Below are 27,000 nucleotides of genomic sequence, written 5' to 3' on the forward strand. Positions count from 1 at the left end.
CACTATATGAACATACAAATATCATCATCAAAAGGATAATTATAAACACATTAACTAATTAAGTATAGGTCATCACACAAATCAATAGAGTATGAAATATCCTCTAATCAAATCCAGTAATCAAATACTACTACTCATAAAACATAATCATAAAACTAACCTAAAATAATTCAGCAATCCAACAAGAAGAAATCAACTAGGGGTTAAGTGAGTTTTTGAAATTTGCAAATGACGGGAAAAATATTTGGCAGAAGACAAAAAGGAATGCCTCACTCTTTTATTCGACCAGTTGAAGAAAAAGAGATTAGACGAGAAGAGAAAGAAGAAGAAAGAAAGTGATCAGTAGATCAAATTGTTGCAAAGATAGAAGGAAGTGTTTACGTGCCTATAGTTGCACGTGTTTCTTCCCGTCATTCTATAAGTTCATAGTTTATTGTGTGGTTCAACCTACGAAGCAGTGATTGCTCCAGGTGCTATTGTATGTAGCCATTAGAGCTGCAAGTTTAAAGTTTAAGGTTGAAGTTTCATTAGTTTGAAATTTTAGGGTTATTTTAGGATTTTCTAGTTGTAGCCAAATGCTTCCAGATTTTGTAATAGTTTGAATTGAAGTTGAATAGAAAGGAAGTACACATATGTGAATCCATTGTTATTCCTTATTCATTGCATTTGTGAAAGTTTATTGTTGAATAATTTAAGCTTTGGCTCTTTGGTTTTAATGGTGGTAACATTTACGTTATAAGTTCTATCACTCAACATTGTCTTTGGTAGAAGTTCTCTTTGCAGTTTAAGGTAAGCTCACTCAGCATCCATTGGTGCCAAGTTTCCCTTCATGTGCTGATTTCACTCAGTACCTTCATGATTCGTGAAAAATGTTAGGGTTCAAGTTTTAATTAATTTTTTTATTTCTCTCACATGGTATTAGAGCTTTGAGGCCCCACATCCATAGTGAGTTAGGGAAATTTTTCTGGGATATTTAACATGGCAGGAGATATAGGAAAAATATGGCAGCAAACACCACCCTTCAATGGACAAAATTATGATACATGGGCAAAGAAGATGAAGACCATAATAGTTGCAAATGATTTATAGGAGTTTGTGATTAATCAGTTCAATGATGTGACAAACCCAACTTAGTATGGTGCTCTCACAAATGCATAGAAGATTCAGTTGAAAGCATCAAGGAGGAACAATGCTAAGGCATTAAGTATGATTGAGGTAGCAATAACAATAACTATTTTTCTCAAGATTGTAGCAAAAAATTATGTATAGGAACCATTGGATATCCTTGAGACGAACTTTAAGGGGATTGATAAAAATTTTCACAGTAAAGCTACAAAATATAAGGAGGGAGTTTGAGAACCTTAAGATGAAGGAAAATGAATCAGTTGCAAATTTTAGTTCAAGGACCTCCAATGTGATTAACCAACTAAAATCAAATGGAGAAGACTATCAAGAGTAGAGGATAGTGGAAAGTATATTGAGGAGTTTACCTCATAAATATGACAATTTGGTAATTTTCTCATGACCATAGAAGAGGCAAAAGACCTCACTATTTTGACAATGGATGAGTTGATTGGTATTCTTCAAACCTATGAGCATAGGATCAAAAAATCTACATCTTCTTCTTCCCAAGAGAAAGCATTCAAGGCTCAATCAAATTCAAGAGGAAGAAATGTCTTAGGTAGAAACTTGAGAGGTAGAGGCCAAGGTAATGGAAGACACAGAAATGTTGCAACAGAAAGCTCAGAAAGAGCAAATGGAGCAAGTAGCTCACAAAATACTTCAAGAGGAGGTAAAAAAAACTAAAATTCAAATAGAAGTAATGTAGGATACTACTACTATCATAAATATGGGAATTATGCAAATGAATGCTAGAAGAAGCAAAATGATTAATTAGGAAAATAAAATGTGGCTGATGTGAACATGGGAAGTGGAAACAATGCCACTACCTTCATCATGTATAATGTTGGAGGAAGCCCTAAAGTTGGTACCTCAAAAGTGGATGTAGCAACCAAATGAGTGGTAATGAAAATTTGTTTTTATTTATTAACAAGAGTTTTAAATCTAAGATTAAAATGGGTAACAATGGAACCCTACCAGTAGTGGGCAAAGGATCTATAATGGTCTGCACAAAGAAAGGTGAGAAGAAGGAAAGACAAAATGTGTATTTTGACCCTGGTATGAAGCACAATCTAATGAGCATTGGTCAGCTCATTCAACATGAATAAAAAGTGCTGATGGAGAATGACAGGTGTGTCATTCATGAAAAGGATGGGAGCAAGAACTTACTTGCAACAGTTCAAATGACAAAAAATAGAATGTTTCCCTTGAGGATAGAGACATGTTTCTCATCTCAAGTTGGTGTTGCACCTCCCACATAATCAGCTCTAAGGAGTGTGATTGAAGACCCTTCATGGCTATGGCACCTCAAGTATGGTCATCTTGGCTATGCTAGTTTGAATTTTTTGTCAAATAAAAGAATGGTAGACGGTTTTCCACAAATAGAAAATTCATTTGACAAGTGTGAGGCTTGTATTTTGGGTAAGCAACATAGGCTTCACTTTAATTCTGGAAATTCTAGGAGGGCTAGACATCCATTAGAGTTAGTGCATACTAACCTAGTTGGTCCTATGCAAGTTACTTCCATTGGGAGGAAATACTTATTTTATGACATTTATTAATGATTTCAGTCATAGAACATGGCTTTATTTTGTGAAATCTAAATCTAAAGAATTTGATAAGTTTCTTGAGTTCAAAACCTAGGCTAAAAGAGAATGTGGACACTATATCAAGGTCCTAAGATTAGATAGAGAAGGGGAGTATACCTCCAATTCTTTTAAAAATTTTGCAGTAAACATGGTATAAAGAAAGAGCTCACAGCCATCTATACACCAGAGTAGAATGGAGTGGCTGAAAAAAAGAAAAAAACCAGTATTGAAATGGCAAGGAGCATGATGAAAGAGAAAGGTCTTCCAACTGAATTTTGGGGAGAGGTTGTGGCAATAGTAGTTTACCTAATTAATAGGTGTCCTACAAAGGTAGTCTATGATAGAATTCTAATGGAAGCATGGTCACAAGGAAGATGGATAGTTGAACACCTAAGGGTGTTTGGATGTGTTGCATATGCACATGTGCCTAAAGAATAAAGACATAAATTGGATGACAAAGGTGTGAAGTGCATCTTCACAAGTTACAACTTAGAATCAAAGGCATATAGATTGTATAACCCATTAAACAACAAGATGATTCTCTCAGGAGATGTGGAATTTCTTGAAAATCAGTCATGGTATAGATTGACTAATGAATTACGGGGCACCTCAAGTAAAGTGTCAATTATGAGTGAAGAGGATGCTAATGAAAAAAAGGACTAGATAGAAGAAAAGGCAAGTAGCCTCAATCATTGTCGAGCTCCTCTAGGCATGACTGAGTGTCAGTGCCAAGTAAAAGTGAAGATCGAGCTAGTCGAAAAAGTAGTAGTAGTGAAGATTATGATCCCACACTGTCTTCCCTATTACCAAGTAAGACCAAGAGTCTTAGGGAGATATACCAAGATGAGAGGTATGAAGATTATGATGAGAGTGTTAATTTTGCATTATTTCTCATAGTGATCCAATATATTTTGGAGAAGTTGTTAAGGAGAAGAAATGGTGTAAGGCCATGGATGAGGAGATAGATGCTATAGAAAGGAATGAGACATGGGAGCTAACTGAATTGCATCCCAAAAAAAAATTGATTGGAGTGAAATTAGTCTACAAGACCAAATGCAATGCTGAAGGCAAGATTGATAGGCATAAGGCAAGGCTAGTAGTCAATGGATACAAACAACAATATGGCAGAGATTATTATAAAACATATGTTTTAGTTGCAAGAATGGAAACCATATGTGATGTCATAGCAATTGTAGCTCAACAAAAATGCAAGGTATTTCAAATGAATGTGAAGTTCACTTTCTTGAATGGTGTATTGAAGGAAAAAGTTTAGGTTGAGCAACCACCTAGTTATAAAGTTGTAGGTGAAGAACACAAAGTATATAGAATGAACAGAGCTCTTTATGGGCTCAAGCAAGCTCAAAGGGCATGGTATAGTAGGATTGACTCATATTTGATGAACAATGGCTTTAGCAAAAGCAATGGTGAGCCTACTCTCTACATCAAGGTAGAAAATGGAAATGTGTTGATTGTTGTCTTGTATGTAGATGATTTGATTTTTATTGGTAAAGACAAGGCTCTAATTGGTGAGTTTAAAGAGGCCATGAAAAATGAATTTGAGATGACAAACCTTAGTCTCTTAAAGTACTTTCTAGGCATAGAAGTAAAACAAATGCATGATAGAATCTTCATCTCTCGAAAAAAATATGTAGGGCAGATATTGGAGAGATTCAAAATATAAAATAGTAAGCCAGCCCCCACACCAATAGCAATAGGTCTAAAGTTGAGCAAGGAAGACTCTAGAAAGAGAGTGGATCAAACACTATACACGAGTATGGTTGGATGTTTAATATATTTGACTACAACTCAACCAAACTTGATGCATGTAGTAAGTTTGATTTCTAGATTTATGGAAATACAAAAGGATTCTCATTGGCAAGTGGGAAAGAGGATCCTAAGGTATGTGAATGGTACTAAGGGATTTGGAATTTTGTATACTACAAAAAATGAATTCAAGTTGGTGAGTGATATAGATAGTGATTGGGCTGGAAGTCTAGATGATAGGAAGAGCACTTTCAGATACATGTTTCATATGGGATCAGGTGTAATTTCATGGGCATCCAAGAAGCAACCTATTGTTACTCAATCTATAGCAGAGGTTGAATACGTAGTAGCAAATGCAGCAGCATGTCAGGCTATTTGGCTAAGGAGGATCTTGATAGATTTGAATGAAATATAAGAGGATGGAACTACAATTTATTGTGACAACATCTCCTCAATTGCATTGTCCAAGAATCTAGTCTTTCATGGGAGAAGCAAGCATATTGAAATTAGATATCAATTCATAAGAGAGATGTTGGAGAATGGAGATATCAAAATAGAATTTTGCAAGTTTGAGCAGTAGCTAGCAAACATATTTACTAAGCCATTAGGCATTAGAAGTTTTGTACACCTAAGAGAGTGTCTTGGTGCAGTTGATTTGGATCAGCAGTGATCCTTGATTGTTTGGCTTGGGACAAAGGGGAAGTGTTGGAATATTAAATATTGTAGTCATTTTCCTCTAGAGCCAAAGGCTCACTTTCCACCCCTGATGACCTACATAATAGCCATAAAATTTATTACAGGTAGGTGAGTTCTTCAAATTTACAAATGAGTGGGAAAATATTTGGCAGAAGACAAAAAGGAATGTCTCATTCTCTCATTCGATTAGTTGAAGAAAAAGAGATTAGAAAAGCAGAGAAGGAAGAAGAAAGAAAGTGATCAACAAATCTAGTCAGTGTAGAGACATAAGGAAGTTTTTTAGTGCCTACAGTTGCACGCGTTTCTTCCTATCATTCTGTAAGTTCATAGTTTATTGTGTGGTTCAACCTATAAAGCAGTGATTGCTCTAGGTGCTACTGTATGTAGCCATTAGAGATGGGAGTTTAAAATTTAAGGTTGAGCTTTCATCAGTTTGAAATTTTAGGGTTATTTTAGGGTTTTTTGATTGTAGCCAAATGCTCCCAAATTTTGTAATAGTTAAAATCAGAGTTTTATTTTTGAATATTTTAAGCTTTGGCTCTATGGCTTTAATGGTGGTAACATTTATGTTATAAGTTTTGTCACTCAACATTGTCTTTGGTAGAAGTTCTCTCTGTAGTTTAAGCCAAGCTCACTCAGCATCCATTGGTGCCAAGTTGCCCTTCATGTGCCGAGTTCACTTGGCTCCTTCATGTATCAAGCTCACTCAGCACCTTCTCCTGTCACTCAGCTTCTATTGGTACCGAGAGAAATCTCACTCAGCACCTTCATGAGCTGAGCAAATTTTTAGGGTTGAGGTTTTAATTTATTTTTTTATTTCTCTCAGAGTGAATTCAAGGATAATTAGGGGTAATGTTTTTTTCTATAGAGGAAACAATTTGTATATCCACATTTAGAAATTAAAAATGTTGAAGCAAGCTTCATGTTTTCGAACTACTATCATGTCTCGCCAAAGTTTAGACTCCCCTCATCGAATATTTTGCCAAAACGGTCACCAAAATAAAATTACAAAATTATTTCTGCATGTTGGGATTCTCCTCTTAAAACACATTCAAATTATTCAAATGTGAATGTAAAAATAAAATAAAATTAGAAATGAAAACATTCAACCATAAAATCAGCCACTACATAAAATAATAAGAAAAGCCCCAACTCTAATTTAGTCGTGCCTCCTCCAAATCAGCGGCACTGATGTTGAAAATTTTAAAATTGATAAGATTCCACTTTCCAAAAAGAAATCTATGTATTAACGAACCGAGAAGCTATCGTCTCATAGCATAATGGATTGTAGGAGATGTTTCATCGATTATGTGAGAGTTTGTTTGGAGAATTTTTTGAGAAAAATTCTGCTGTAGGAGTTGTTAACCCAATATTTAAAATGTTTTATTTTATATACAATGGTGGTATTGGGATGTTGTTTCTCCCTTCCTCTATCTCTTATAGTTTTCATCATGGCATATGCTTCAGACATGAAAGATGATACTCGCATTGAGAATTGGAAAAACTCAGACAATGTAGCAGAAGTTAAATTGGAGCCGCTTCATTTGTCCCTGTAAATTGGAGCCTCTTCATTCCTCCATATAATTGTGTCGAAGGAGATCAAATCATTGGGATATGTGCCTCAGTCAGATCATCGAGAAGAAACGGCTAAGGATAAAGAGTGGGAACCCACACAGGTAATTCACATTATTTTATTTTTTGGGTATATTTTCAATTTTTACTCTTACAAAGGTGTAGATTTAAGTGTTTGTTTCTTGAATTTGCTAGTTTTCTGAATTGTTGGAATTTTGGAGAAAGAAAGTGTAAAGTGAATGCCATGGTGTAATTCTGGTTCATGGGTTGCTCATTTTCAGTAGATACCATAGTTTCAATAGGTTCAATAATTCAATAACTATGATTATAGTGCTATCTGATTATATATTTTGTAATAAACACTTGTATTTGATGATTTATTTATAAAGTGATGTATCTAAGTAGTTTGTAAATTTTAATTTTTATAAATAAATTAAATCTTGTTGTATTTGATTATTCTAATGTATTGGATTTATCTAAGTACTTTTTAAAAATTTAATATATTAATTAATTAAGTGTTACAAATTACATCATTTTAAAAATTTTACTTTTGAAAATAATAATAGTTTTTGTAGAATTCAAATTTTTTATTTTTTTATTTTACAAAATAATGTATATTATAGACTTTAAATTGTTTTTAAAGATATTTTAATTATGAAAAATAATATGTATATCTATTTTTTTATATAAATTTCAATTTATCTAAAATATGTGACTATCCTCAATAAAAATGTAGTATTAAATTTCAAAAAAATAGTTTAAAGAATAAATATTCATTAAATTTCAAAAAAACAATTCATAGAATAAATTTTTACCAAATCTTTTATTTTAATTTTTTTTATGGAAAAAGAAAGATAAAAATCACCAAACAACTTTGGGATTTTTTTAGTATAGTGCCTTTTCTTAAGTTCTAAATCAGCGGCCCTGATGTTGGCAATTTTGAAATGTATAAAGATACACAAACTCTCCTCTCTGCTTCACAAGACTACAAACAAAAACTGTCTAGCGAATCAAAAGTGCAAAATTTTTCAGAATTTTCAGGCAGGAGATTTTCTATTGGGTACGTGAGAATTCGCCTTGAGACATTTGTGAGCACAAGTCTGGTGGAGGATATATCCTCAACTTCATGCTTACAAAGTCTTAGTGTTTTATTACTATCTGTGTGAATTCTTGGATGGTTTTTCTGCCTTCCTCCGCCCCTCTTAGCATTCATGATGGTCTACATATCAGAGATGGAAGATGGTAATTGAAAAGAAGGAGTTTATAATATCTTCGACATGCAAAACGAGACTAAAGGTGGAGAAATTGAAGGTTGGAATGGTACTCATCAGAAAATATTAGAAGAGGACGTTGAATTGGAGCCTTTTTATTCCTCCCAGAAAATTGAGGGCTTTGATTCTCTACAAATGGAAGAGATAAAAGCATTGGAAAGCAAACCTGATGCTGGCAAGGATGATGACTCGAAATCCACACAAGTAATATATTCATGTTTTTTTCATTCGTATAATTTGAATAATTACCTTACAAAGATCTCTCTCTTTGTAGATTTTAAAACTTCATTTCTTATATTTTGCAGTATTTTGAATTGCTCAAATTTTAGAGAGAGAGAGAGAATAAATGAAGGCTAAGTGTTGGTCAATCTCAACGGCGACTCCTGAAAAGTTGCATCTGACAAATAATGTGTTTTACATTTTCTTCTGATGCTCATTTACTAATGTAAATTTTCATTTGATAATGTGTTTGCTATTCTACAACTTCATCTAATGATGTTGTATTAGCTCAGCCTGTCTAACATGTCTTGTAAAACATTTTAGTAAATCTTATTTTAGAATGGTTATCAAATGATGTTTAGTAATTATCAGTGATGATTTTACTAATAAGATTAAAATTCTTCTAATACTTTTTATAAATGTTTAAATTAAATATTTTATTTTATTATGTTTGGGTATTGCATTTAAAGAAACTTGAATTTTCATTGGTTCTTTGTGAGTCACTAAATTTCTTATTCCAAAGATCTATTGATAGTAATTTATATTCATTAAGTATAATTCATTTTATTTAATTATTTGAATTAAAAATTAATTTATAGATTATATCCTAAATTTTTAAAATCTAACATTTGTCATTATTCATTCTAATTGGTTTATTGATGATAATGTTTTTTAGGGAAAGTGTTGATTCTCTCTCTCTCTCTCTCACACACACACAAAAGAGATAGAACTATCATTCATTTTTTCATTCAATTGTCTTCCAAGTAATTGTCCATTTCTTCATTCTACTCAATGTTTTTCTATGTGCACTTCACTGTATATAACTTTAGTTTTAATGAATCAAATCTTTGTCAATGTAAAACTCCAACATTGATCATCCAAAACAAAATTTAAAAATAAATTTGTTGTTGCAATTGGTTGCTGGGACAAGCCTTGCACTCGCCAAGACTTGATTTTTGATAGACTAATTGAAAACCTTTGAGTTTCAATATTAGCTTTGAAGAAGTTATTTTATAGATTTTAGGAATTAACTTAATTGTTAGAAATGGGTACCTTTAGTCTTTTATATTTACCCATAATTAATGGATATGTTAATGGTGTGCAAGGTCTAAATTTGTTCATGTAGTCATTTCTCACTTTTTAATTTCTAATCAATTTTTCGTATTAAGGTGGAGATAGATTTCCATTGTTATTGAATCTTCCCATCGACTCTAGACATTGTAGCTCCAATGATCTCTTTTTGTATACAATTAAATTATGGATTTTTAATACTTTAATTTGTGGGGTAATTTGTATGTGTTGAGCTAAATAAAAGATACAAAAAATAAAGTAAAACTAAATCAAAGGATGGAGGATTGGACACAAATTATATAGTGGTTCACCTAACTAATTTGGACTACATCAACTCTTCAAGCAGGGAAATTTCTATTATTCAGATAAATCACAAGTTACAATGAACAACATCATTAACTACCTTTTCTATTCTATACCAATAATATTCAATGGAAGCCAAAAAGGTTGAGAAGAGGAAGAGTTGGCAATGATTAGACTGCACATTCAGAGCCATTACATATTCCCCTGTGAGAACCATTACAACCTCCCACTTGAAGTCCAATCAATGCTACACAAACATATCCCCTACATGGAATTCTTATGGCTATGGTGTGACAATGACAAGCTATGGCATGACAATGCTTAGAGAAGCTCAACAAAATTCAATATTCTCTTGAGGTACAACTTTTCTAAACATATGAGTTGGATTAATATTTGTATCAATCTTCTCTAATTGTAGTCTTCCCTCTTCAAGAACATGATGTATGAAGTGAAATATGGTTTCTATATGCTTTGTGTGACTATGGAAAGATGAATTTTTAGCCAAATGAATGGCACTCCTGCTATCAAAAAATAGAGTAAAGTTGGATTTCTGAAATCCCAGCTCTCCAACCAACCGTTGTAACCACATCAGCTCTTTAGTCCCCTCAGTAAGAGAAATATATTTGGCCTTGGTAGGGGAAAGAGCAACAAATTGTTGCTTACAAAAATTCCAGCTAACTGTTGCCCCAACAAAAGGAAACACATAGCTTGTTGTAGACCTCCTTTTATCTAAATCTCCAACCATATTAAAATCATCATATCTACAAATATAAGTGGTCTTAGTGTTAAAACATAGAACATAGAAGAAGTGCCTCTCAAATACTGAAAAATTCATTGAATTTCTTGCCAATGAGTTTTAATTGGATTATTCATTTAAAACCACTTACAACTCCCACTTCATAAGCAAGATTTGGTAGCATGCTAACCATTGCATACATTAAACTCTCAACTATTGAAGAATAAGGAATACCATCCATCTCATATTTTTCTTCTAGAGTGAGAGGACACATCTTTGAAGACAATAAAAAATGATCAGCCAATAGAGTGACAATAGGTTTAACATTTGTGTAATTTCCTCACTAGCAAGGACAATAATAACTGCAAAATCAATGTTAGAATTTATACAACAATAAAATAGAATTTATTATTCTATGCTCTCTCCTAACCCAACCTTAAAGATATCTCTATATTGGGATTAATAACCCTTTTGAGGATCCTTAGATCCTTGGTTACTATTTCCTCTTCTATCAAGCAGTCCCTTTAAGGTCCTTCCTACAAGAGATATTCTCTATCTAGGACCCTTGACACATATGCATATGTTAACATCTATAGAATATTTTGGCCTTATAACCATGTTCAGATCACTCTCTTCCTAGAGGGATTCTTTTGACCTTAAATTAATAAGATCACTCTCTTCCCACTAGACTCTCTTGATCTTAATAAATAACCATTATTTTCTTGTATATAAATAAGATTAAAAAATAGATTGACATTTATGCTATCTTAATAACTCATTATATATAAATACATAGTATCTTTTCCTTGGTGAGATGGTCCATATTAACCTTTAAATTATTCATATCTTTTATGTATGGGTGGATTTGATTGGAGGAACTATACTCTACGTAATTGTATATCCTTGACTTCCTTGATTTCTTGGTTTGATAACTCTATATCATAATTGTCTTAGCTGGCAAATTGGGACATGGTTAATGATTGAGTGTGATCTCTAAAATGTGTCTAGGTTGCATATGGCCTAGTCAATGGTTGGTGTGAACTCTCCCTCATATATGTTTGGAGTGTGCACAACCTCCTTCTTGATTGCTTATGTGGCCGTACCTTCCTCTTCTAATTTTCCTTCACTATACTCTCATCCACCATATTTTATATGCTCGGATCATAAGTGATGTGTCTCTTCATAGGGTGTTGTGGTTTTTTAATTTGGAATTAGTATTTAGCTTTTTAATTAAATGAATTCATATATTATAGTATTAGATTCTACATCATGATTCATCATTAACTTCATAATCTTTTATAATAATATAATGCAAAATTATAAGAAATTTTATATAAGTTCATCTTTACAAAAAATCTCCTCTAGAAAGATCTCTATAAGATATATTATACTTACAAATATTTGGTAATAGTTTATTTAAAGGCTCATTTCAGTCCTTACTTCTTGAATTTTCTTGTCCTTACACAACTTAATCATTCATTTATTTTCCCATGTAGCATCTTTCTCAAGTAGGTTCTTCCACTTAATTAGGAATTTAGTAATGGTTCTATTTCTCATTCTTTTCTCACAACTATCTAGAATTAGTTCTAGTATTAGAATGAGTTGACCTTCATCATCTAAGGGGAGTTACTTTTTTTCCTAAAGATTTTTTGAGAAGGGAAACATGGAATGTGTTATGTATCTTGCTATATTGGGGAGGTTTGAGTTCATATGCTACTTTAGAAATCTTCTTAAGTAATTTATAGGATCCATAGAATCATGGCTTCAACTTCTTAGCACCATTTTTCTTGATTGGTGATTGTATGTATGGTTGCAATTGTAAGAATACTAGATCCTCAATTGTAAAGGTTCTTTCGGTTTGTTTCTTATCTGCATAAGGTTTTGTTGATTTTGTATTTGATGGAAGTTTTCTTTAGGTTTTGATGATGTCCATACTCTGTTTAACAAAATTTTGTGCTCCTAGTACTAAACTTTCTTGTATTATTAGGTTCCCAAAAGATGTAGCCTCATATCCGTAGAGGGTTTTAAAGGGGCTTATTCCTATTAACATATGGTGAGTAGAGTAGTATTATAGCAATATTCTCCTAAATGGAACCACTTAATCCAACCACTTTGATGTCCAGTAACATAGTTCCTAAGGTATCCTTCTAATCATTTATTGACAATTTCTCTATGTCCATTAGTCTGAGGATTATAACTTGTGCTAGGAGTCAAGGTTGTGCTTGCTAAATGGAAAATTTCTTTCTAGAACTTACTGAGAAACTTGATGTCTCTATCACTTATAATATTTTGAGGGAGTCCATGGATCTAAAAATATCTTTAAACAATAATTCAACTATGTGGTGTGCTTTTTATTCCCTTGAGATGGGAAAAGAAAGTGCATATTTTGTAAGTCTATCTATGACCACAAGTATGTTGTACTTTCCTTAGATCTTTAGAAGTCTTCTATATGAAATACATTGATATGCTTTCCTATTTTTTATTTGGAATGGGTAACGGTTGTATTAACCCTACAGGGTGTTGAAATTCCACTTTATTTCATTGACACATCATACATTCTTCTACATATTTTAGTACATCTTTCTTTAACACTTTCCAAGAATATTTCTCTCTATATGCTTCTACGTGGTGTAGTATCCTTGATGACTTGCTAATGAGTTGTCATGATATTCTTTAAGTATTTTTCTTTTAATCTCTAATTTTGGGGCTAAATATACCCTTCCTTTGTAGAGGATTAAACTATCCTAGACTTTGAAATATTTATTAGGTAATTTCCCTTTTAATATTTCTTGTGTCTGAGGATCCTTTGTGTATTTTTCTGTAATGTCTCCCTTCTAGTCCATGGTTATGCTATTGATATTATTGATATGGGATTTTCTCAAGAGGGAATTTCTAACCTCATTATTAATGCCCTTAACATGTTCTATATCAAAATCATAAGCTTGGATTCTGCTAACCCACTTTTGTTGTCGATCGTTATGATCCTTATGATTTAAGGATACTCTTAAGCCATTATGATCTATTTTTACAATGAAACTTCCACAAACTAGATACTATTGGTACTTTTCTAGAGCATGCATGATGGCTAACATCTCTTTATCATATATTGAGTAATGTTTTTCTACTTCAGTGAGCATACAACTTTCAAAGGCTATTGGTTGTCTTCCTTGCATAAGTACTGCTCTGATTCCAACTCTTGATGCATCACGTTGTAATTCAAGAAGTTTGTTGAAATTTGGAATCACTAGAACAAGGCAAGTATACATAGTTTCTTTGAGTTTTTCAAAAGCTTTTCAAAATATGTCAGTGAGGGGTGATGCAATTTTCAAAAACCCTTTTACAAAATGTTTGTAGTAGCTACATAACCCAACAAACCCCCTTAGTTGGGTTAGGCTTTTGGGTCTTGGCCACTCCTCGATAGCTTTGATTTTTTCTTCATCCACACTTACTCCTTTTGTACTAATTTTGTATCCCAAGTATATAATCTCTTCTTATTTGAATTCACATTTTGACATTTCCACATATAACAACTCTATCTCCAAGATGTTTAAAACCTCTTCAATATGTCTCAAATGTTCTTCCCATGTTTTATTATAAATAAGTATATCATCAAAAAATATGAGTATAATTTTTCTCAGTGTTTCTGAAAGATGTGGTTCATACAAGATTGAAAGGTTGTTGGTGTATTTATGAGACCAAATGGAAGGACTAGAAATTCAAAATGCTCGTAGTGGCACCTAAAAGTAGTCTTTGGAATGTCTTCCTTTCTCATTCTTATATGGTGATATGCAAACCTTAGATCAATTTTTGAGTAGGATGCTTTATGCAATTCATCCATTCATTTTTCAATCATTGATATAGGATACCTATTCTTTATGGTTTTCTTATTTAGGTCTCTATAGTCTATTCACATCGTCATGGTACCATCTTTCTTTTTTGCTAATACTATCGAAGAAGCACAGGGGTTTTTGCCAGGTTGAATATCACCCATTTCTAATAATTCTTGAATTATCTTCTCTATTTCTTCTTTGAACTTCCTAGGGTGTTGATGTGGAGTTGTTACCAATGGTTTTGCCCATTCTTCTAGTTCTATAGAGTGTTCAAACCCTATTTTTTTGGGAAGTCTAATAGGAATTTCATCAAAAACCCTTTTGTGCCTTTTCAGTATTAGTTTGATATCTATATGAACCTTTTATCCTTGTGGATTTGATTTGTCCATTACTAAACATTGTTCAATCAATTCATCTTGGTTATGACTAAGTATTTTGGCCATTTTCTTACAAGAGAATACCTTTGGAGAAGATTCTAGTAATCCTTTAAGTGTAATTTCCTTACCTTGATGTTTGAAGCAAATTTCTGGATTAGGACTATCTATTATGAACTACCTTAAGGAGTTTATCCATGGAATTCCTAAGATAATATCATTTCGGATATTCATTACATAAAAGTTGCTTTTCACAATGTGTCCTCCTAGGTTGATTTTCAATTGGGGTAAAATAGTGGTACAATGGTCTATTGAACCATTTCCAAATGCTACTTTGAACCCCTTGAATTCTTCAGTTTTTAGCTTTCATCTCAAGACTAGATGTCTTCTAATTATCTCTTTTTTGATACAAGATTAAATAATCATTGCTCAATTTGGAAGTTTAATTTGTAGGGCAATCTGTGTGTGTTGAGCTAAATAAAAGATATATAAAATAAAGTAAAATTGAAAACTAAAACTAAAAAAAAAAGATGCAAGAGTAGACATAGAATATATAGTAGTTCATCTAGATAATTTGGACTACATCCACTCTTCAAGTAGGGGAATCTCTCTTATTTAGATAAATCACAAGTTACAATGAACAACATCATCAATTGTCTTTTCTATTCTATTTTAGTAATGTTCAATGGAAGCCAAAAGGGCTAAGAAGAGGAAAAGTCAAAAATGATTAAACTACACATTAAGAATCATTACATATTCCCTTGTCAGAACCATTACAATCTCCCACTTGAACTCCAATCATTGCTACACAGAGATATCCCCTGCTTGGAATTCTTGTGGCTATGGTGTGACAATGCCGAGAGAAGCTCTACAAACTTCAAACTTCTTTCAAGGTACAAATTTTCTAAACACATAAGCTAGATTAATCTTTGTATCAATCTTCTCTAATGATAGCCTTCCCTCTTCAAGAGCATGACAAATGAAATGAAATTTAGTTTCTATATGCTTTTAGCCAAATGATTGGCATTCCTACTATCATAAAATAGAGTAAAGTTAGGCTTTTGAAAACTTAGCTCTCTAACCAATCATTGTAACCACATCAGCTCTTTAGCCCCCTTAGTAGAAGCAACATATTTAGCCTTGGTAGAGGAAATAGAAACAACTATTACTTACAAAAAGTCCAACTAATCACCACCCCAAAAAAAGTAAACACATAGCCCATTGTAGGCCTCCTTTTATCTAAATCTCCAACCATATTTGAATCATCATATCTACAAATATAAGGGATATTAGTGCTAAAACATAAAACATGAGAGGAAATATCTCTCAAAAATTGAAAAATCCATTAAATTTCTTGCCAATGAGTTTTAACCAGATTACTCATAAAACTAATTACAACTCCCATTGCATGAGCAAGATTTGGTCACATGCTAACCATTGCATACATAAACTCCCAACTATTGAAGAATAAGGAATACCATCCATGACATATTTTTCTTTTGGAGTGGAAGGACACATCTTTGAAGACAACTAAAAATGATTAGCCAATAGAGTGGCAGCAAATTTAGCAGTTGTGTAATGTCCCTACTATTAAGGATAATAATACCTGCAAAATCAAGCTCAAAATTTATACAATACTAAAATATAATTCACTAATATACCCTCTATCCTAACTCAACCTTAAAGACATCTCCACACTAGGATTAGTAACCCTTTTGAGGATCCTTAGATCCCTGGGTACTATTTCATCTTCTATGAAGTGCTCCCTTTATGGTCCTTTCTAGAAGAGATATTCTCTATCCAAGGCCCTTGACAAATATGCATATGGTAACATCTATAGAATATTCCATCCTTATAACCATGTCAAGATCACTCTCTTCCTAGTGGTACTATAATGCAAAGTTATTTAATAAATGTTATATAATTTCATCTTTGCAAGAAAGCTCCTCTACAAAGATCTCTATAAGATATATTATAGTGTATATTTATAAGATATATTATAATTACAAAGATTTGGTAATAGTTTATTTAATCAAGGCTCATTTCAATTTGACATATTAAAATTTTCTAAAAGTTTAAGAATATACTTTTGTTGAGATACTTAAATTTCCCTTTTATGTCTATCACAGACCATATTCATCCCAAGAATCCTCTTTGTTGCCCCTAAATCTTTTGTGGAAAAACAAAGAACCAAATGTGTGTTCAGTTCCTAAATAACTCTCATAGTATTTCTCACAGTTAACATATCATCAACATACAATAGCAAAATCACAAACTCATTGGTAGAAAGCCTTTTGTAGTAAACACATGACTAATTCATAGTGTTTAAAACCTTGTAGAGTCATGAAGTTATCAAATATTAAATATCATTGATGTAGAGTCTACTTTAGCCCATATAGACTCCTCTTTAATCTGCAATATAAATGTTCCTTCCCCTATTTAGTAAATCCTCATGGCTACTACATATACAATTCCTCCTCAATATCCCCATGTAGAAATATTGTTTTGACATCAAGTTGCTCAAGCTCAAGATCCCAAGTTGTTGCTATGCCCAAAACCAAATGAATGGTTTGCATTTTCACTACTGGAGAGAAAATATCATTAAATCCCCTAGCTTTTGCTGAGTGAATCTCTTTACCACCAATATGGCCCTATATCTCTTTCATCCTCCATCTTCCTCTTTTATTTGATACACCCATATATTTTTTAGAGCTCTATGATTTGGTAGGAGAGGAACCAAATCCCAAGTTTGATTGGTATGTAGAGACTCCATTTCATCTTTCATAGCATCCAGCCAATGCACTGAATTTACATAATTGTAGGCTTGCTTAAAAGTTTGTGGTTCTACATGATCAGAACACAAAAAAAATAAAAGTTCATAATAATCCAATTTGTGAGGACATTTTTTCTCTCTTGTAGATCTCCTTGGTTATGGGACTACACTGATATCTTCTATATGTGAAACTTGAGAGTTAACATCAATGCCTTGTTTAGTGGATCGATCTATGTTTCCAAATTCAAATTGGACACTATGAGTCCCCTGTTGTAGAACTTGAGACTGGTGCATTTGAATTGGACCACCAAATTCCAATTGTACTGGCTATGAGTGAGAAATATGGGTTTGGCCCTTTATGGAATCAATGCTCATCATGGAAGGACTGAGGGCTTTATCTTTGGAGTTGGGGGGACTAGTTAACAAATGAATTTGTGTAGAAATGGAGGGCTGAGGTGTATGATGTCTAGCCATCATGGATGTTGAGAAGTTGGAGCTGGGAAAAGTGGTATGATCTTGCATTAGACAAGTGGTAAGTGTGAAGGGAGTCTGACGAGCTTTGGCTAAGGAGGATGGAAAAAACTAACATTCAAAAAAATTAGGGTTATCTACCTAAGATGGGTACATGCTAGGGGGAGGAAATCATATGTGAGTGTGTTCCATATAAAGGGTCATGCTCGGTATGAGGACCAATACTAAGTTTAGGTTGTTGTTTGGAAATTGCAACACTTGTAATGTTCACTTTGGCATTTTCAGCATGAGTAATATTTGGAATAATATACGTTGTAGATTTGAGCATTGTAGGGATTCTAATGAAGTTAGGAGACATAATCATGGTGATGGGATTGAATATAACTTGAGGGGTCTTTGGAATGTACCCTATGTTATTGTAACAAATGGTTTTTTATAACAAAAACAAAGAAAATCTATGTAAAGATTTTCCAACATTAATTGAATAGATAATTGAAGTTTCTTTTCATTTGACATTAAATTTTTAAAGAGTTAACTAAAAAAACTATCACCATATTAGAAAATAACTAGATTAATGATTAACTGGAAATAACTATATTCATGATCATCTAAAATAACTAGATTAATGATTAACTGGAAATAACTCTATTCATGATCATCTGAAATAACTAGATTGAAGATTAACTAGAAATAATTGTATTCGTGACCTCCTAAAATAACTTGATTAACGATTAATTGGAAATAACTATATTCATGATCTTCTGAAATAAATTGATTAATGATTCACTAAAAATAACTAGGTTATTGATTAACCATCCTTTCTATATACAATTAAATGCTTATTAAAAAAAAACATACAAGTATCTTTTGAAGGGTCTTCAGCTGATCATGCAAACCTCGACTTTTGGTAAGAGGAGAAGCATTGACATAGGCTTAACCTCCCAACCTCTGACCATACTTATCCCCACACAATCTATTGAATTATAAAGTCCCTCACCTCAAGATTGGGCTTGGGATGTTCATAGTCCAGCCACCTTAGCATCCTAGTGTTTATAATGTCTGCACAGTTATGAACATAGACATGTTTGCATAACTGGCACTACAGACATCAAGTGATCAATAGATGATAGAAACGCCTTTAAAATACCTTGGCCATGGATTTATGATCAGTTCAATGACCTAATCACCACCACTCAACTTGATAACAGTAGGTTACATTATTAGGAACGAGCATGAGCTATTAAGAAAGATTTATTTATTTTAATTTAAAATATCAGTTTTTGATTTCACTCTCTTTATCCTTGTAGGATTTTATCTCACCTTTTCACCTTTTTAGTGGCTAAATGGCTGGTGAGTCTTAGATGTTCCAAATTTTAGAGTATCCAGCTCTGTTATGTTAATTTATGGAAAATGGTTGCTTCCAGCATTTCACATTATCTGATTAAAGACTTAAAAAAATAAATTCTCTATATTTTAACTTTCATTGGCTAAATAATTTATGATTTCATGACTTGGTATTTTACTATGAATTATAGTAATAATTTCTTATGATTATTCAAGTAAGAAATTAGTATAACTTGCAAGCTATTGATATGGAATTCGAAAGAATTACTAGTTATGAAGGGAATATAGCAATATTGAAAGAATGATCATTCACATGACTTGGTATATTTTTTTGAAATGTCTGAGCTTTGCTAGATGTTGGATATTTTCTCTTCTTCAAATGATTTCATGGTGTATATAGGCAACTTTAATTTCAACAAGGTGAAAAGTGTACGACAACATGTACAAGGATGGCAACACATATATTCTACAAAAAAATTCTAAGTTTGGTAGAGGTTCAAAGGTTGTATGAACTCAAAACTATGAGCATGGAAAAATGGAAAAATAAGGGAGGAGTCAACATTAAAAGGAGGAGCCGATCTTGAGTATGATAGTCAGGTGTATGGAAAAGGCAAAAGTGCCTACTAAATATTGTAACATGCAAACAAGGTGGTTGGGTGTATTCAAAAGATGTCTATCTTCTACACACTACTTCAATTAAAAGGAATAAATAATGACTTCTTGGATTCTATAACATAAGAATATTTTTCAATTCATTATCCCAAGTGTTAAATCGGTTATAAACAAGGAAAGAATAAAAATGGAAAAAAAGTTGAAAGGTTATAATTCAAATATTGTTATAATTTATATCTATATATGTACATGTAAATATATTAGTGAAGTGGCATTGTGTTATATTATAAGAAAATAATTTAATGGTGCCACTTCATTTTTATATCTATATGTGCATACATATATATTATAATAATATAGTGAAAGATCATTTTAGATTCTTTGAGGTACATTTTATATTTTAACTCAATTATTTTATGTTTCTCAAATTATTTATTTTAATAGCTCATGTGGGTCCCACAGATGTATCATATGTTCAAGTCATTAAGTCCTTACCAAAGAAGTTTAAGGTCATACTTGTCAATCCTCTTGACTGGACTAAGAAAGTATACCATTTTGATGATCCTGTTTAGCAATGCTACTCCACTGACCCTTCATCTTCTTCTACAATCATCCATGAAAACACTTCCACCATAATAAGAATTTTATAATAATTTTAATATAAACATTTTAAAAAACTATAAATTATGAACCATAATTCCAAAATACAGCAACTACTAACATCATATAACAGTTAATGGTTAATAACCATCTTCATTAATAGTTAATACAAGGAATATAAATAACTACCTACTTCGCATGATCATGAAAGAAAAATCCATTAAATCCAATAGTTATGAGAAAGTCTAAAATTAGGTCACCACAAATTGTGGCTATGTCCACACTATAGGGAAGATCTCTATTAAAATAAATAATGAACTTTACATCATAGTTGTTGCTTCATCTCTTCGAATACAATACATAAGAATCAATCTCCAAATCAGATTTATAAAGTCTCAAAGGAAATGAAGAGACCAAAAAATTTGGAGGGAACAATAATAAAATAAGCATAATAAAAAGAGATTGTTGGGCTTCACATATGCACCCAACAGAAACTATCAAACATTATGCTTGTGGATTCGATTGTGTGATTATTTTTGAAAAGAATTTGATAAACATGTATTGTATTCATGTATTCTATTTATAAAGGACTCATGAAAAAGTGGCCCACAGAAAGAAAAAGAAAGATTTGACACTGAATATCAGAGCTCAAGTTGAGGAGATCTTGTCACTAGACGGAATCTGATCAACATTGCATCACCGGACGGGGGAAGATACATTTTTTTGTTGTAGCATTTCTTCCAAATGTCATTGACCCAAGCACAAATAAAGGGACATTCTTACTGCTACGAATGAGCTATTAAACCAAAATTTTGAATTCCCTCACCACTACTTAGAACGAATGATTTAATTAATTACCATGAGGAGTCATCATTTTATATCTAGGTAAAGGTGAAGAAATCTTTTTAATAAATAAATATACATAAAACAAGTCTTGGAGAATTATTTTGTAAGTGTAATGTTTGATAAGAAAGCATTTATGGTAAGAATGGATTGATGATTTTGTTGCAAGGAATCAAGGTTTTCTCATTACTGGCTTTCTAGCCACTTAGAATGCTGAACCAAAACCCCTAAAAGGTAATTATGGTCAAAGAGCTGCTGCTAAACAAAGGAGGCATGAAAAGTCTTTATATGTTCTAACTCGTGTGTGGTCACTCTCTTCTTCCAGCCAACCTCCACGATCTTTCTCTTCAACAAAAATGCAAAAAAGATCAAATTGTTCTTATCAAATCTGTTGATGGAACTCCACTTTCTTATCAACTAGGCATCATGCAAACCCTTTTCAATTATTATAAACAACTCTCTACAGATGAATAAGCAAATGATACTTTAATTATCTTTGTTGAGGAAAGTGTTGCAGGTTGTAATTTTTGTAAAATTGATGAAAAGTATAGTAACTTTCTTGATAGGTCTCTTTCTATTAAAGAAATTGATGAAGCCCCTTTTAGTATGGTTGTTGACAAGAGCCTCAGGATGGATGGCCTTGTTGAATTCTATCATTCTTTGTGGTCCTACATTTATGAAGATTTTTACTATGTTTGTTAGACATATTAATTTCTATTAAGAATTAAATGTTTCTAGATTATTTTTGGTTTAGGTTTAAGGTGTGTCAGCTGAAGTATTTTCCAAATTTTGAGTTTTTTGTAGTATTTTTTATTGTGCCACAACACATTGTGTTTGATGTTTTGCATTCTCCTGGGCATCTATCCATCCATTAGATTGGTATTAGAGCAAGGTTAAGAAGAGCAGTTTGAAGGATCACACATAAGGAGGATTGTAATAAAGGAAGGAGATAGAAAGTTATTGTGAGATCCATAAGTTTCTTATTGCCCTATTTAGGGTTTGTTGTATCTATAAATTTTTTTTATACGTTTCTAATAGGCATGACTTTAAGGAGTTTTCAGGCTTCAATTCCAATGTTTTCTGGAAAGAATTATGATGATTCGGATTTTAGAATGAAGCTTATATTTGATTTCTATGAGTTATTAGATATAATCTTAAATGGTTATGCTAAACCTATAGATGAGTCTACTTTAAATGCTAATCAAAAGAAAAAGCTTGATGAAAATAGGTAGAAGAGTAAAAAAGATTTGTAGATTATTGGACAAGCTTTGGATGACTCGGTTCTTGGATTAAGTTAGCTATTATAGCCAAGAAAGCTTGGAACATTCTTGAAACTGCATGTCAAGGTACAAGTAAGGTAAAGACTATTAAATTGTAAGCACTTAGAAGAGATTTTGAGAATTTACAAATGAAGGATTTTGATTTTGTAGGACAATTTTCAAATTGTGTTATGAATGTGGTTAATTAAGTAAGGATGAATGGTGATGAGCTTACTAATCAGGAAGTTGTAGAAAAGATTTTAAGAAGTTTGCCTCCTAAATTTGATAATATTGTGGTTTCAATTAAAGAATCTAAGGATTTAACAACATTATCCATAGATGAGGACTTTGGATCCTTGTTCATGAAGATAGGTTGAACATGCATAATGGTAACTCATTGGAGAATGCATTCAAAACACAAATAACATTTGGTAGAGGCAGAGGGAAAAGAAATTCTAGATTTAGAGAAAGAGGAAGAGGTAGATATAATTTTCAAAAGGAAGAAGAAAAGAGTCCAAATCAAGAAGGAAGGAGAAATCAATATTTCAACTCAAGGGGATACAATAACAATTAGGCATTACAAAGTTATGATAGAACTTTGAACATTTTTTCAAAATGACTGTAGAAAGAAACAAGCTGAAATGAGTAAGAAAAATGCAAATTTTTCTAAGAGTAGTTTTGAAATGTTGTTCATTTCTTTCAATGTAGCCCAAGAGTGTTTAAATGATTTTTAGTTTCTAGATAGTGGTTGTAGCAATCATATGACAGGAAACAAAGATTATTTTGAAAGCTTAGATAGATCAATTAAATTAGAAGTGAAGTTGAAAAACAATGAGATAGTGGAAGTAAGTGGAAAAGTTACAATCAATGTCATAACAACGCATGGTAAGGAATCTATTTCTAATATATACTTTGTACCTAGTTTGGAACATAATCTTATAAGTGTGGGGCAACTTAGTCAAAAAGGATATAGAGTTATTTTTGAGAAAAATGTGTGCGCTATATTTGATATGCATCCTAGTAATTTGGTGATTGCAAGGGTAGAAATGACAAATAATAGAATATTTTCACTTTGGATGAATAACAATATGATTGATGAAATTGCAACAAGTTTCAAGGCAGCAAGTCAAGATTAGACATGGATATGGCACCTGAGGTATGGTCATCTAAATCTCAAAGGATTATTGTTATTGCATAGAAAAGAAATGGTAAGAGGAATACCCCCAATTGAAGCATCATTAAGTCCATGTGAAGGTTGTATTTTTGGCAAAACATCATACAGAGACTTTTTCAAAAGGGATGTCATATAGAGAAAGAGTACCTTTAAAAATTGTGCATTTAGATATATGTGGTCCAATGAAAACACCATAATTAGGGGCGAGCATTTATTTCTTAACATTTATTGATCACTTCAGTAGAAATACATGGGTTTACTTTCTTAAATACAAATCTGAAACTTTTGGCAAATTTAAAGACTTCAAGGTTTTTATTGAAAAAAAAAGTGGTTTACCTATCAAGGTGTTGAGATCTGATAGATGAGGAGAGTATAAGTCAAATGAGTTTTTAGATTATTGTAGGGATCATGGAATCAAAAAGCAATTTAGTACTAGTTACACACCATAGAAAAATGGTTTTGTAGAGAGAAATAATAGGACAATAATGGAGATGGCAAGGGGCATGTTGAAAGGTAAGAATCTTCCTAATGAGCATTGGGCTGAGGTAGTTTCTTGTATTGTTTATATCTTAAATTAGAGTCCAAAAAATATAGTGAGGGACATGATTCGACAACAAGCATGGAGTGGTAAGATTCATAGTGTTTCTCATCTCAGAGTATTTGGTTGTATTGCATATGAACATGTTCCTAAAGAAACTAGAAGTAAGTTAGATGATAAGAGTGAGAAATGCATTTTTGTTGGCTATGATGAGCAATCTAAGGCATATAGGTTGTTTAATTCTATCACCAGAAAATTCATTGTAAGTAGGGATGTTGTATTTAAGGAGGAGGAATCATGGGATGGAAATATAGATACAAATGTCATAGATGCTGCAACAATACCATATGACGAAAAAGATAAAAAAGGATCAACCAAGTGACCAAGAAGGAACTCCACCATGAGATCCACAAGGAGATCACTTAGAAAATGAAGTTGAACATGGAGAATCTTCAAATTCACAAGTAAGTAATGATTCAAACCATATACTTGAACAATTGAGATCAAGAATTGCAAGCAAGAAAACTAGAAGCTTGAGTGAGATTTATGATCAAGGAAGTAAAATAGATTTGCAATCAAATTTTGCATTATTTACCCAAGATCCTATATATTTTGAAGATGCAATTAAGGACTTGAACATTGGATTAATGCAATGAATGATGAAATAAAATCAATTGAGAGAAATGACACATGGGAATTAGTTGATTTTCCTAAGAACAAAGATTGCATTGGTGTAAAATGGGTTTATAAGACTAAGTTTAAAGCTAATAGAGATGTAGAAAAATATAGTGCAAGCTTAGTTGCTAAGGGGTTTTCACAAGAATATGGGTTTGATTGTAATGAGACATTTGCACCTGTAGCAAGACTTGATACTATAGAAGTAGTATCAGTTATTGCACCTCAAAAAATATTGATGGTTCACCAAATGGGCATCAAATCAACATTTTTGAATGGATATTTAGAAGAAGTCTATGTGTAGCAACCACTAGGATATGAAATAAAAGGACATGAAAAAAAAGTTTAGAAGTTGAAGAAGGCACTCTATGGATTGAAGCAAGCTCTTGGTACAATAGAATAGATTCATGCATGATGGAGAATGGATTGAAGAGAAGCACCAATGAACCTACATCATATACCAAGATCAATAAACAAAGTTAGATTTTGATTTTTTTTTATGTGTTGATGATTTGATCTTTATAGGAAATTTATCTATTGACATATTCAAATTAGTAATGAATAAGGAATTTGAAATGACAAATCTAGGATTGATGAAATATTTTTTTGACATTGAAGTTACTCAAAATGATAAAGGAATTTTCATTTGCCAAAGTAAATATGTGAAAGATATTTTGAAAAGAGTTAGATTGATAAATTGTGGTCTAGTTTAAACACCTATGGTAGTAGGCACCAAAATAAATAGAGAAGATAATGAGAAAGATTTTGACTCAAAATCTTGGTTGGTAGTTTGATGTATCTGACTGCTAGTAGACTAGATATTATGTATGGAGTGAGTTTAACCTCTAGATTCATCAAATCACCTAAGAACTCACATTGGGAGGTAGGAAAAAAGATTTTGAGATATATTGCTAGAACTATGAATCACAGAATTTCGTATTGTACTTTAGATGATTTTCAATTAGTTTGATATATAGATATTAATTTTTTAGGGAATACTATGGATAGAAGGAGAACATCTAGATATGCATTTCATCTTGAGACAGGTGTTGGAGCTTGGGCATCAAAGAAGCAACTTGTAGTAATTCTCTCACAAGCTAAACTAGAGCATGTAGCAAGAACAACAATAGCATATCAAGTAGTATGGATGCGAAGGATTTCAAAAGACTTAAGGCAAGCTCAAGATGGACCTACTACAATCTATTGTGATAACAAGTTGCTATAGCAGTTTCAAAGAACCATGAGTTTCACAAGAGAATAAAGCACATTGACACAAGGTATCACTTCATTAGAGAGCTCGTTAGTAACTAAGAAAGTAATCTGCAAAAGTAACTTGCACATATCTTCACCAAGGCTTTAACACAAGAACAATTTGAGATTTTGAGGGTAGGATTGGGAATTTTAAATATTCATGATGTAGAAAGTATAAATTGAGGGGAGTGTTAGAAATCTTAATTTTTTCTAAGAATTAAATGTTTCTAGATTATTAGATTTAGGTTTAGGTTGTGTTCGCTAAAGTATTTTCAAGAAGTTTGAGTTGGCTATAATATTTTCTAGAAATAGTTAGATATTTTGTCATGTCAACTAATGCTAGATTTCTCTAAAATATTGTACACTTGCCTATAAGAAGAAACTATGTATTCATTTGAAATCACCATGAATGAAATATAATATATTCTTATTGTATCACAACACATTGTGTTTGGTCCTTTGTATTTTCTTGTGTCTCTACCTATCCATCAATGTTTATCTCAAAATAGTTGAAACCAGAAGTTGAAGTCCATTTATTAATTACCAAAGGAAAAGAACAAGATTAAATTGCTGATTGGAGACCCATTACCTTGCTTAATACCTCTTTAAAAATTATAGTCAAAGACTTGACTAGAAGAATTAAACCCATTACCCAAATGATAGTTCCACTAGAGAAAACATGATTTTTACATGGAAAGTTTGGCTGCGAAAATTTTGTGCCAACCAAGGAAACTATAGAGTCATACCAACAAATTGCACAAAAGAGGATTGTAAATCAATGATCCATACACACAAGGTGCTTTCCTATTATCTAAATGGATAACTAGAGGCTTGTAGGGTGATGCCCCTTGAAAAGAATTAATTAGTTTCACATTCAAATAACTTGTGTTGGTAGTTCTTGTGGGAACCTTAGTTG

Source organism: Cupressus sempervirens, chromosome 3 (genome assembly GCF_028749045.1).
Source record: "Cupressus sempervirens isolate cs-2001-9-10 chromosome 3, ASM2874904v1, whole genome shotgun sequence".
NCBI classification, from domain to species: domain Eukaryota; kingdom Viridiplantae; phylum Streptophyta; class Pinopsida; order Cupressales; family Cupressaceae; genus Cupressus; species Cupressus sempervirens.